Source organism: Dipodomys merriami, unplaced genomic scaffold, assembly GCF_024711535.1.
Source record: "Dipodomys merriami isolate MVZ:Mamm:240054 unplaced genomic scaffold, mDipMer1.0.p SCAF_1268, whole genome shotgun sequence".
Taxonomy (NCBI): domain Eukaryota; kingdom Metazoa; phylum Chordata; class Mammalia; order Rodentia; family Heteromyidae; genus Dipodomys; species Dipodomys merriami.
The window spans coordinates 189751-202893 of record NW_027202569.1 but is presented as its reverse complement, the minus strand read 5'-3'; the positions used below and the strand labels follow the sequence as shown (position 1 = coordinate 202893).

The 13143-nt window shown below is 39.7% G+C and overlaps 1 pseudogene; it reads left to right on the top strand.

The window, feature by feature from the left end:
- Positions 1-5651: 5651 nt before the first annotated feature.
- LOC138824135 (vomeronasal type-2 receptor 116-like) lies at positions 5652-12533 on the top strand (annotated as a pseudogene).
- The last annotated feature ends 610 nt before the right edge of the window (positions 12534-13143 follow it).

The window sequence follows — 13143 nt, the reverse complement described above, 5'->3', positions numbered from 1 at the left end:
TTCCCTCCATGCCCCTGGGGCAGGATGTAGGGGGCGGTTTGCCCTCAGGCCGGTTGGCAGGGGATTGTTGTAAACAGTCCCTCTTAAAGCGCCCCTCCTGCCTGCATTTAAAACAAGTCCCTCTTTTCTATAGTCTTGGGGTTTCTTGGCCCTGGGCTGCCAGCACCTGAGTAATAGCCTCAGTCATTGTAAACGCCTGAGCCTGTAAAGCTAAAGCTAGTGATTGGGACTGGTGCTGTTGCGTTCCCACATCCTGTGAGGTCACCACCCATCTGCTCAGGGAACTCTCTCTCAATCCCGCGCAGGCTATGCGGTGGTCTGCATTCATCCCTTCCCAGACCAGCAGCTTAGGAATAGGTATCATTGGTTGAGCCTGCCGGTTACTCTCTGCCCGCACTCTGTATTCCTCCTTAAAGAAAGCACACCATTTAATAAACTGAGAACTGGTAAGAACGGCTTTGGCCACATCCATCCAGTCCTTAGGGACACACGGGTGACAGGCAATGTCTTGTAATAGGGTCTGGGCCCAGGGAGAGTTTGGGCCATCCTCCGCCACCGCCTTGCGGAGCTCTTTAAGATCCTTAGCTTTCCATGGATACCATTCCAGGGGCCTGTTAGCCCCAGATGCCACAATGACCGGATATGCTTGGGGAAGTGAATCCTGTGGCCGAGAGTCTGGGCTCTTGGGTGGCCCTTCCTTTCCAGGGCTCTTTGGTGGCCCTTTCTTTCCAGAGGAGGTCTCCGAGGAGGTTACTTCCCCGGCCCTCGGCCCCTCCATAGAAGGCTGGTAGGGGTCTGGGTCTTGCAAGTTCCTCTCGTAGGTCTCGTAGGGCGCCGTACCTCCCCTCCAATCAGGAGAATAGGGAGGGGGCCTAGGACCGTCAGTATCAGCTGGGTCAGAGGGGGTAATTTTTACCCTGGTTTTGACTTCTACTGTGCACCTCTCAGTGCGTTCTCGATTGGATTTGACCCTTTCCTTTTCCTTCTCACTTCCCAAGTCCTCCTGTACCCCTTGTAGGCCTAATGTTGTCTCTTCCTCCTCCTTCTGTGATATAGCATTACCCATATTTAGGGTTTCACTTACCCCGAGAGACCGCTTAGCCTCGGCCGGTATCTTTTCCTTTCGTGCCCCACGTTGGGCGCCAGATGTTGGGTCTTCGTCCATCCCACAAAAGACGGACGGGGTCCGAGGAAAGGTAAGTGCAGCGCTCGCCCGTTCCCTAGCCTCCCTCAGCCCAGGAGACAATCAGACACAGCGGGGAGCCAAATCCAACAGGTAAAAAAACTCGTTTATTAACAGAGAGCAGCCCCTTTTTAAAGACAAAGAGGGTGGGTGGTATGGTAAGGGAGGAAGAGGAACCAATCACTGTCAAGGTCACACCCTATCATTCACCTGAGCCTTCACGGGCTGGTTAGGTACTGATCAAAAGATCAATTGGGGCCTGCGCACTCTACCCTCTCCCAGAGCCATCTTGGGTGGCCATGTGCTCTTCAGTAAATTAGGCTCTGCCCACTCAACCCCTTCCCAGTGCCATCTTTGCTGCCCATGTGCTCCACACTGCATTAACCTTGACTTATTGACATGCAATTGCTATTTTCACCAGCATTGTTGCCTCATTACACATAGTAAATGCATGCGTTTGTGGAAACCTCTTCACATGGGATTTTTATTGAAACCTGCTTGAATCAACTAGCAATGTTCTGTGATTGTTATGGAAATTAGATTTGTGAATAGGCATTTGGGTATGGTGCCCCTAATAACTTTGGTGGATCTATCACTAGCAAATATTGTTGCCATTTCACTGTGCATCTGACATGAGATCCTCTGATGCAATCCAGTTGCAACATCCCAAATGTCTTTCATGAAAATAGTTTTGACACAGATGTTGGACCAAATATATCAAAGACAACGTCTTCCCTGGGGACTTACTAACTGTGGTCTTGGAGGATATCACATCACCTAGGATGAAGAAGTAGAATCTGAAATCATGTTTTCCAATTCATGTTTTTATCTTGGATGCAGGGCTGCAGATGCATAGCCCCAGGGAAGTTTTACCCATTCTTCCTGGGGATTCATAGAGACTTTGATGAAAGTTGGCTACAGTGTAACTCTCTGTCAATAAAAAGTCACATGTGCACCTACAGAAACAGATATGGATATACATTCCTGACACTGTGGGGCTCCTTTCCAGAGAGAATTTCACCTTGGCAGGTGCTTCAGGGATGAGCACTTTGATGTTCACATTCCTTCTTCTCCAGCTTCCCCTCCCTGTTTGGTCCTGAGCTGGTACTGGCTGCTTTTCTACAAGGAAACACCAAGCACACACGGATGGAGATGTGATGATTGTTGGATTTTTCCCTCTCTACACTTTGGCAACAGATGGCAGTAACAGTGATGTTTCTGGAGATGAACAAAGCAAACTCATCATTTTATTTCCATTTACTGATTTGTTCTCTAGATGGGCAATGGTTGTGGGAACTTGATGCACATATCAATGCTCTCTGTCTTTTCTCCCCTGACATCCCATCTCTATGAACCAGAAGCTACTTACTTTCATTATTTTATCTTGGATCTACTGTGCAGTAATTTTCTGGCTGCTAATAGGAGAGGACTTGAGGTTTCCTTTCTTTCCAGGGCTGTAACTTCTTGTCTTTATTACAGCGTCCCTGTATCTCCTCCATCCCAGTTGTCATTGGCGTCAAGTCATGTTATTACAAACAAAGTCAATGGCCTGAATTCAGTACTAAAAGGCTGGAGACACATTTCCTTCACCACAGATCAGTGGTCTGAGAATTTTTTTGCTAACACTCATGAGGATACTGATAAAAAAAAAAATTCTTATAGTATGTTGATGGCTCATGGCTGTAATCTTAAGTACTCAGGAGGCTGTTATCTGAAGATCAAGGTTTGTAGCCAGCCAGGGCATAAAAATCTGCAAGAGATTTTTTTCCAATTAACCACCCAAACCTGGAAGGAGAGCTGTGGATCAAATGGCCGAGTGCTAGCCTTAAGAAAATAAGCTCAAGGACAGTATCTGGACTCTGATTTCAAACACTAGGACTCTCTCTCTGTCTCTGTCTCTCTCTGTCTCTGTCTCTGTCTCTGTCTCTGTCTGTTCTCTCTCTCTCTCTCTCTCTCTCTCTCTCTCTCTCTCTCTCTCTCTCTCTCTCTCTCTCTGTCTCACTATAGACAAATATTTTCTGTTTCAAACTAAAAATGTTCTCATAATTTCATGTCATATATTCTCCACAATCAAGATATTATTTAAAAAAATCCTTAAAAAGAGAATTTTATCTGCTCATGGTGACTTCTGTTCATTCATGCACATGGAGATCCTTGGCTTTAGAGTTGCAGCAGAGTTTCTCAGTAGTAAATGGCTAGACAAAATAAAAGAAAAATGGCTATATAAAACTTCCAGAGATTCTTGCAGCATATTCCATGCCTGCTGAAAGAAAAAGGTCATTGCCTCTAACATTTCAATTCAACACAACTTGTCACTTGTGTGACAATTGTATCCTGAGGTAGCTGCCTACTGTTTAAAGCCAAGATGGCAAGGATAAAAAGTGTTCTCTTCTCTGCTATAGAAGATATGTGTCTTTATCTTACATGTAATTGGTATGTTTGCTGATCTTTATTTCTCTTGTGCTGGTCATGAGAACCCAGGGTGTGAGCACTATCCCTGAGATTTTTTGCTCAAGGCTAGTGCTCTACCACTTGACCCACAAGTACATAACAAGCACTTTTTAATGGTTAAATGGAGACTAAGATACTCACAAACATCTTGCCCAAGATGGGTTTAAAATATAATCCTCAGATGTCAGCCTCCTGAATAGTTAAGACTAGAGGCATGAAGCATCAGTACCTGTCTTAGCATATTTTATATATTCCCCACAATCTGCCCATCTTTTGCTGATTTTCCTTCCCAATGTGTGTTTGAGTCTTTTGTTAGTGTGCTAAGATGGACACATTAATTATTGTCATTTCAGCAAGTGGATGTTTCTTTGATATCTTCAGATATGGAGAGAAATATGATCTGGGTTAAGTACAACTTTATGCATGGTACTAACTACAAATAGAAATATTTATTAATGAACTCTTCATTGTAGATAAGTGTAACACTGCAGTTAGACATTATTAGGTTAGAACTCAATTCTATATCCACTGATGTTCCGACATTTCTCAAAGTTATACAATATGGTACTTTGCCAACTATTTGGTTCATATTGTAGTTCTACCCTCCATGTGACATAATTTATTTAAAGTCACCTTCTGTATGACAATTTTTAAACCTTATATCATTTTTATCTCCCATATTTAAAATTTCTTCTGTTCATTTTCAGCTTCCTTGGGTTGTTAGCATTACAGTATGAACCACTAATGCTTAGCTTGCTTTGCACTCTTGAGTGTCCTTTTCTCTCAAGGCTGATGCTCTACCACATGAGCCATACTTCTGGCTTTATATTGGTTTACTGGAGCTGAGAATGTCAGTGAGCTTTTCTGCCACATGTGGTTTTGATTCAGGGTTCTTAGATATTAGCCACCTGATTTCAAGTACAGGTAATTTTAGGTACTTAAGGTATCTACAATTTTTACGCTTCATATATCTTCAACAAAGCTGCAATTATTTTGGATTAAAAATTTTTTTGTAGATGAGTATAAACTACATTTTGAAGGAGTTCCATTGTGATATTTGATACATGCACACAATACTCTTGGAACAATTTTACTTCCTTCTTCCTGTATTATCTACTGAAGAAATTAAGCAGTAATTTTCAGAAGTTACCTCTCTGTTCAAGAACATTTGCATGAAAACTGGCCGGGTTTGTTTTAAACAGAGATAGATCCAGGTAAAATGTACATGAATAACTAATAGTAAAGTAAGTTATATACCTATAAATATAGTCATAACAAATCCGAAGCCTCTAATTTTTACAGCATTGATGTGAAGAACTTTACCAAGACAAAAAGTAAGCAATGAAAATGTAAACTCATTCTATTTCCAAGGGTCTTTAAGTTAATAATCTGTAGGCTGTCTCCTTACAATGATCTTTAAAAAAACCTGGATGTTGCATGTATCTAATTAACAAGTTAATTAATACATCTGAAGTATCTACTTCTTAACAATCATCACAGGGGAGCATTATTTACATAATATATTTCTAGCATGCATCTCCAGATGAGACTATATCCCTGAGGTTTTTTAAAATACGTTTTTATTGTAAAAATACAGTACAGAGTGGTTACTGTTACATGAGCAAGGTACTGAGTACATTTGCTATCAAGCATTGTTATCTCCTCTTTTGTTTTTCCTCTACCATCCCTTCCCTCCTCCTCCACAACCATATGCTTCATATCATCATAACATAAACTGAGTGAATCAAAACATAAGATTTTTCACTAAGATAAAGGCAATAGAATATTTGGTGCTTCATGAAAGCCTATTCCATATTTAATGGAGTAGAGCTTTTGCTATGGTGCATGTGGTAATAGAAAATAAGTATGATCTCATTCAGTTTGTTTCTGAATCTCATTCATGTCTTTATCTAATCCTGTATAAATGCATAAGACACTACATTCACATTCCATCTCAATTTGGCATAATGGTTTAACATATTTATTGGAAGAGAAACAAGCATTCAGTCCATCAGTCATGAGTTTTGAAGTACTTCTAAATTTGATGCTCAAGTTTATCTTCAAGAGCTACCAGTTTGTTTTGGCCTTGACTTTTGCTATTGAAGAGATCAGTGAAAACCCTCATCTTTTACATAATTTGACTCTGGATTTTGATATCTGTGATGTTGAATTTGAAGCTTGGAAAACACTTAAAAACCTCTTCATCAACCTCTTTGGGAAGGACAACATCCCAAACTACTACTGTATGAGAAAGAGCAAGTCTATAGTAGTACTGAGAGGACCATCAGGATTAACATCTGCACAAATTGGGACATTTCTGAACCTCTACAGGTTTCTACAAGTGAGGAGTGGAGTAATATTTTTAAAATGCCTCATTTGGTGCCATTTCAGGTGTAAGAAGAGACTGTCTTTATGAATCTATGAAACTTTCTGATACCAAGGAGTAAGAATTCAAGTTAATGGGAAATACAGTCCCATTGTTCAGCAAAGATGTAGAGCAGACAATGGATTATTTTAAGTGATAAGCATTCTCAATTTCTTTAAACAATCACAATCAGGAAATAAAAAATGGCATTAAAGTGTAAAGATATGTTGAGCTGGGTACTAGTGGCTCAGACATATAATCGTAGCTACTCAGAAGACTTATTTATAATGAACCAGCAAATATCAGGAAGTAATACGTGGTTCAAGCTGTAGAGTGAGAGCTTGAGAGAAAAAGCCAAGGAAGTGGATGAGGCCCCGAGTTCATGCTCCTGTTCTAGCGCGTGCATGCGTGCACACGCGTACACACACACACGCACACACACACACACACACACACACACACACACACACACACACACACACACAGTTGCATATGCAAGATATTATGTTGAATGAAGTAAGTCAACCTCAGAAAGAGAAAAGTGACATGGGTTCTTGTTGCAGCCTGCCAGCAACACAAGGGTATCCTGAATTAGAGGGCGAGGATGCGGAAAAATAAAGACATAATACAAAGGATGGGGTAGGGAGGTTTGCAGCTCAAGACTGCAGCAGCGTTTATTTTTAACTTTCCCTAATATATACTATTAGAAGTCAAGAGGTAACATAAGGTTACAATAGTCCAGAGAAACAAGGAAAATTTCAGTAAAAACAGAGTGCAGTAAAACAAGACAGGGTCAACTGGTAGAAAGTAAAACAAACTCTGCAGACATAGCAAAGCAATCCTGAGCACCTGGTGTTTTTAAGTAAGCCAGCTCCTCGTACGTACCTTCAAGTGAGCACAGGGGTCAAGATGACCTTAGAGCTCTACTGTTGGCTCCCAACAGGTTCTCTTGTATCTGAAACTTATATCTAAATTATGAACATGAAATATTAAATAAATATGGACCACACACATATTTGCATATATACAAGATTAAGCTATAAAATATAGTACACATAGGGGTGGAATTCCATGGTATAACCTCCCTGATCAACAAAAAGCATAAAAAATGAACACCAGATAAATGAAGAGTGTAGGTGTTAAGGGAATGTGCAAAGTAGCAGAGAAATAGGGTATATATGGTTGGGAAAATACAACATAATATTCAATGTGTTTATGTGAAAATAAAACTAGGAAAGTCAGGATTGATGTAGATAGGAAGTGTTGATGAAAATAGTGACAAAGAGAGGCATTGTATGGACAAATTGGTATGTTGTAAGCTATTAAAATTATTTTTAAAATACTAAATGTAAAACCTACATCCACCAACTTCCACCATCTTGTTAATATAATATACATAGTGATTGAGACTGTGATGGAGAGAAATCTTCTCATTCATGGAGCAGCCAATTTTCATGTCCTTTAGCTTTGGACCTTTTGATCATGCCCTCAGTGACCATAACAACTCTCATGCTTTCTATCAGATGGCCTCAAAGGACATATCAATAGCAAATGCGATGGTCTCCTTACTGCTTCACTTCAGCTGGAACTGGTAGGATTGTTAACCTCACAAGCTGAGAATGGTATGTGGATTCTTCCTGAATTGATAGAAGAGATGACCAAGAATAGCGTTTGTGTACCCTTTGAGCTAGTAATCCCAAACTATGCCCTGACATTAAAATTCATGACACTTTATGACCAGATTAATAAATAATCAGCCCATGTCCCATTAAATATGGTGATAATGAATTCACACTATATTTAATGATGTGTGTGGAGGAATATTTCATAAAAGGAAAAGTCTGTATCATAAGTTCACACTGGTATTTAACCACAAGGAGGAGATATTTTATGCTAGGTTCAATCCATGTTCCTCTCATTTTTTCACACCATCACAGGGAGGTTTCAGGATTCACAAGTTTTGTTAAGTCAGTTAACCCTTCCAAATACCCAGAAGACTTTTTCCTTGCTAGGCTGTGGTTTCTGTCTTTTAATTGTTCAAATTCAGAGTCTGACTTTGTAACGTGGGAGAACTGATCTTATGAAGCCTCCTTGGATTGATTACCTGGACACATTTTTGACATGACTATGTCTGGAGATAGTTACCATATATACAACACTGTGTATGCTGTGGCCCAGGCTCTCCATGAGATACTTCTTCATCAAACAGGACAAACAGTGGGAAAGAGAAAAGGGACAGTGACTTCCCCTGCACAGGTACAGACGTCTGTTTCAGAAGGCACATGGCATGAGCAAAGTTGCATCTTAGATAGTTTTCTTACTCCATGCAAAAAAGCATACTTGGGTAAATGTCTCTGAGGCACTGCACTCATAGCTGATACTTTGAAAACCATACATGCACTTTTTCCTCATGAGTTTCTTACATAAGAGCAAAAGATGGCCTGGTGAACAAAATTAAACATCTTTCACAACTGACACAGTTTCATTCTACTTTAGGTATTAATACTTTAGTTATAATGTTTTAGGTAATAATAATGTAACAAGCACGTTCATAAAATCACTCCTTATGGAAATTGTAGCTAGCAACTGAGCATTGTCTCTTTCATGATTATTTACATAGAATTGTTTTCTGTTGAAAAGAGGCCTTCTGAAACTTTGGATTCAGAAGTATTTTATTTAATCCTTCATAAATTCTCTTATGTTGTACTTCATCGAGTGTCTCTTCTGTTCTTGAATTCTGAATCATAAATTAAAGGCAATCCGGGGCTTTTCAAATTTGAGGTCTTCTGTCTTAAATGTTGCATGCACTTCACCATAAAATGCTATGATATTTTAGTTGCACTATTTTCTGAAGAATATCCAGTTTCACAATACTGCTGGAGATCAAGTAGTTTGGGATGAGAAAAGGAAGTTAGATATAGAGTATGGCATTGTGAACATTTGGACTTTTCCACGAGGTCTTGAACTTAATTTGAATGTAGGAAAGTTTTCTCCATATGTTCTACGTGGTTGTCAACAGTCTTTATTTGAAGATATGGTACACTGGGCCATAAGAACCCCAGAGGTAGGTTGGAATCAATTGTAATTATTTTAAGGATGTACAAGTAAGCAAAATGCACCCTTAACATGTGTATCTGAGTGGATGCCAGCAATTCATTCCTGTAATATTCCCCAGTCCAGTGGCTGAGATCTGAACATCATGGTTTGAAGTCATCTATGGGACTCTTATCTTCATTTAACCACCAAAGAATTAAGTTTCAGTGCTATTAGCTCATGCCTGTAATCTTATTTATTCAAGATACTGACATTCTCATTTCTAAGAATATTGGTCAGTTTAAAGCCTGAACTGGAAAAAAAATCTGTGAGACTCTTATCTCAACTGAAAACCAAAAAGCTAAGGTTATTCTATGGATAATTAGATAGAGTGCAAACAATGAAAAAACAGCCCGAGAACAGTGCAAAGATTCTGAATTGAAGCCCCAGGAATACCACTGAAATAAAAAAGAAATTAATGGGGGCTGGGAATATGGCTCAGTGCTAGAGTGCTTGCCTAGCTTGTGTGAAGTCCTGGGTTCAATTCTTGAGTACCACATAAGCAGAAAGTGCCAGAAATGTCTCTGTGGCACAAGTGATAGAGTGATAGCCTTAAGTAAAAGATGCTCAGGGACAGTGCCCAGGCTCTGAGTTCAAGCTCCATAACTGGCAAAAAAAGAAATTAGTTGTTCCTAATGATGATTTAGCATAATGTCATAAAATACAAATTGCATATTTATTAGCAGTTATCTAACACTATAACAAAGTACCCAAGGAAGCACTTTATGTCGCTGAAGGTTTCATTCTTCTCGCTTTGGATATTTCCATTCAATATTAATTGGCTTGCTACTTAGGAATCTTTGGTGAGAGGAACCATTGGATGATCCTGTGTGAAAAGAAGGTTCTCACCACATGACCAATGTAAGATAAGATGTGTGGTTTATGCATTATTTACAGTATACTGTTAAAACTTGAAAAATAATTCTTCCATTTTGCTCTTCACAAGTGCACAGATGAGTAGGAAAAATCATGAATTCAGGCAGGCTCCATAGGGGTGGCCAACAACATTTACTTTCTCAACATTAATCTCTAACTTTTTAAAGCTCTCACAATTTTCACTAGTTCAACAGACTAGACATCAAGATTATAGCACACAAGCCTTTGTGATAATATTATATGGAGCCTATAAATACATTTACATCCTGACTGGATTTATGTGCATAAAATACTATGCTTAATAATCCAACCCTATAAAACAATGGATTTTTGGGATGTTAGATAAAAATCTGAAGAGTTAATGATACATATCAAATTTCCATCAGCGTCCTCACTCTATCTGGAGTGAGAGTTGTGGTCCTGGATTCAGAAAATCCCCTCAGGACAGAAAGGCTACCTGTTGCTTTGATTGCACACCCTGCTCAGAAGATGGCATTACTAATGAGACAGGTAAATTCATGGCTGAGGGATAAATTCAGACTGTCTCCTAGAGTCTCCCACATCCATGCAAGTCAATACAAAGTCTTGAATTAGAATTCACAAATTGTTCCTTCACTTAGCAATTTAATTGCAAAAAAGCATGATAAAACTTGTTTAAAAAATCATGAGCTCTGAATTCTCAATAGGATTATTTTCCTTTCCTTTGTAAGCATGGTTATTCAAATTCCCAGTAATGTGAGTTTATCTGCTATCATATTAATTGCAAACCCTTGTTGAGGACAAGGTCTCCACGTTCTTCAAAATTACCTTAAAAATACAAAGAAAACACAGACTTGCACATCTTTATTTTCCTGTGCCCAGAACTGTTAATTCAGCAGAGTAAGTGCTTTCAGTTGTGTTTGGGGTAAGAAGTGGAAACAAGTGTTGAGCATAGCATGATTTTATAGCTTCAAAGATTAATTTGATTTTGTTTGCCATCATATTACAGGATCATAAGAGAGACAAATATACTGCAAGGAAGGTTCACAGTGCTCTTATATATATTGCACAGAGACATAGAGGGAAATGCAAGCTTTACTATCCATGACTTGGAATGAGGCATTTAAGTTGTGCACACAGATTCCGGATTATTATGGCAGCAGGAACAGGTGGAGAAAATAATTGTGAAGTTATTAGAAATGCCAAGAAATAATAAGTGTGATATCACTCAAGTAAAAATGTTTCAATCAGACTAAAAAAGAGAGAGAACATAGAAGGAGTGTGTGAATATGATAAAGATATAAAAATTATACAGAACATGTCTGGTAATACTTACTTTGTGCTAATAAGTATTGACATGTCAGAATTATCCCAGTGTAGAGATTTCCTAATTTCCATTTAAGTATTGGAAAGGGACACATGGTTATTTTAATTCCTCACTAGATATGGAACTGTGTATGAAGTGTCCAGATCATCAGTATGCCAACACAGAGAAAAACCAGTGCCTCCCAAGAGGTGCACATTTCCTGGCTTATGGGGACCCCTTAGGGATGGCTTTGGCCTGAATGGCTCTTTCTTTATCTACACTCACAACAGTTTTTCTTGGGGTCTTTGTGAAACACAAGAACACTCCCATTGGGGGCTGGGAAGGTGGCTCAGTGGTAGAGTGCTTGCCTTGCATGCCTGAGGCCCTGGGTTCCATTCCTCAGCACCACGTAAGCAAAAAGAAAAAAGCCGGAAGTGGCGCTGTGGCTCAAGTGGTAGAGTGCTAGTCTTGAGCTAAAGAGCTGAGGGACAGTGCTCAGATGCAGAGTTCAGGCCCCACGACCAGACACACAACAAAGAAAGAACACTCCCATTGTCAAGGCTAATAATCAAGCTCTCAGCTACATCCTACTCATCTCCCTCATCTTCTGCTTCCTCTGTTCCTTGCTCTTCATTGGCCGTCCCAACACAGCCACCTGCATTCTAGAGCAGACCACATTTGGAGTTGTGTTCACTGTAGCTGTTTCTACTGTCTTGGCCAAAACTGTAACTGTGGTTCTGGCCTTCAAGGTCACTTCTCCAGGGAGAAGGATGAGGTGGCTGCTGCTATCCGGGGCTCCTAACTTCATCATCCCCATCTGCACCCTGATCCAGGTGACTCTTTGTGGAATCTGGCTGGGAACCTCTGTTCCCTTCGTGGACACAGAAGCACACTCTGAACACGACCACATTATCATCCTGTGCAACAGGGGCTCCTTTGTCCCCTTCTAGTGTCCTGGGATACCTGGTCTTCCTTGTTCTGGTCAGCTTCACTTTGGCTTTCCTGGCTAGGAACCTGCCTGACACCTTCAATGAGGCCAAGTTTCTGGCCTTCAGCATGCTAGTGTTCTGCACTGTCTGGCTCATTTTTCAGCCTGTCTACCACAGTGCCAAGGGGAGTTCATGTTGGTTATTGAGTTCTTCTCCATCTTGGCGTCTAGTGCTGGACTATTGGGCTGCATCTTTGCACCCAAGTGCTACATCATCTTGTTAAGACCAGATAGAAACCTTCTGCATGGCTTCAGGGAGAAAACACCTACTGAGAGAAATAGGCCCTCTTAAGATTAAATTCACATATTTGATCAGATCTATTGCATTTTAAAATCAGATATTAGTTTATATTCTTAGAATCACTTCAATAGGTGACACTCATTTTTTCTTTCTTTTAATATTTTTATTGTAATGGTGATGAACTCTAGTGGTTACAATTACATAGGTAAGGTAATGTTACCCTCTCCCTCATTTTCTCCCCCTTACTCCTACCTACTCCCTTCTCTCCCAATTATAGAGTTCATTTCTAACATAGTGCTCAACTTAGTATCATCTTTTGTCTTGATGTTTCTGTGATTCCATTCCCCTTCCATGCATTGGAATTACTTATTTACAAGACAAGTTTATAGAAAACTAAAGTAGAAAAAGAGATAGAAATAACTGTATGCAAAACAAAATAAAACCTCTTATCACAAATTCTTGGAGTTCATGTTGATATACTTCATTATATATTGTCGTATGCAGTTTGTAATTGGGCTATTGTGATCCCCTGTTAAGAATATCATAGACATAGTCTAGTTGTTGCAAATGATGGGAATCATGGGAATTTTCTCTGGATGTGGCTTAATATAATTTTTCCAGATCTTTCCATTTCCTTATAAACGGGGCTATGTCATTCTTT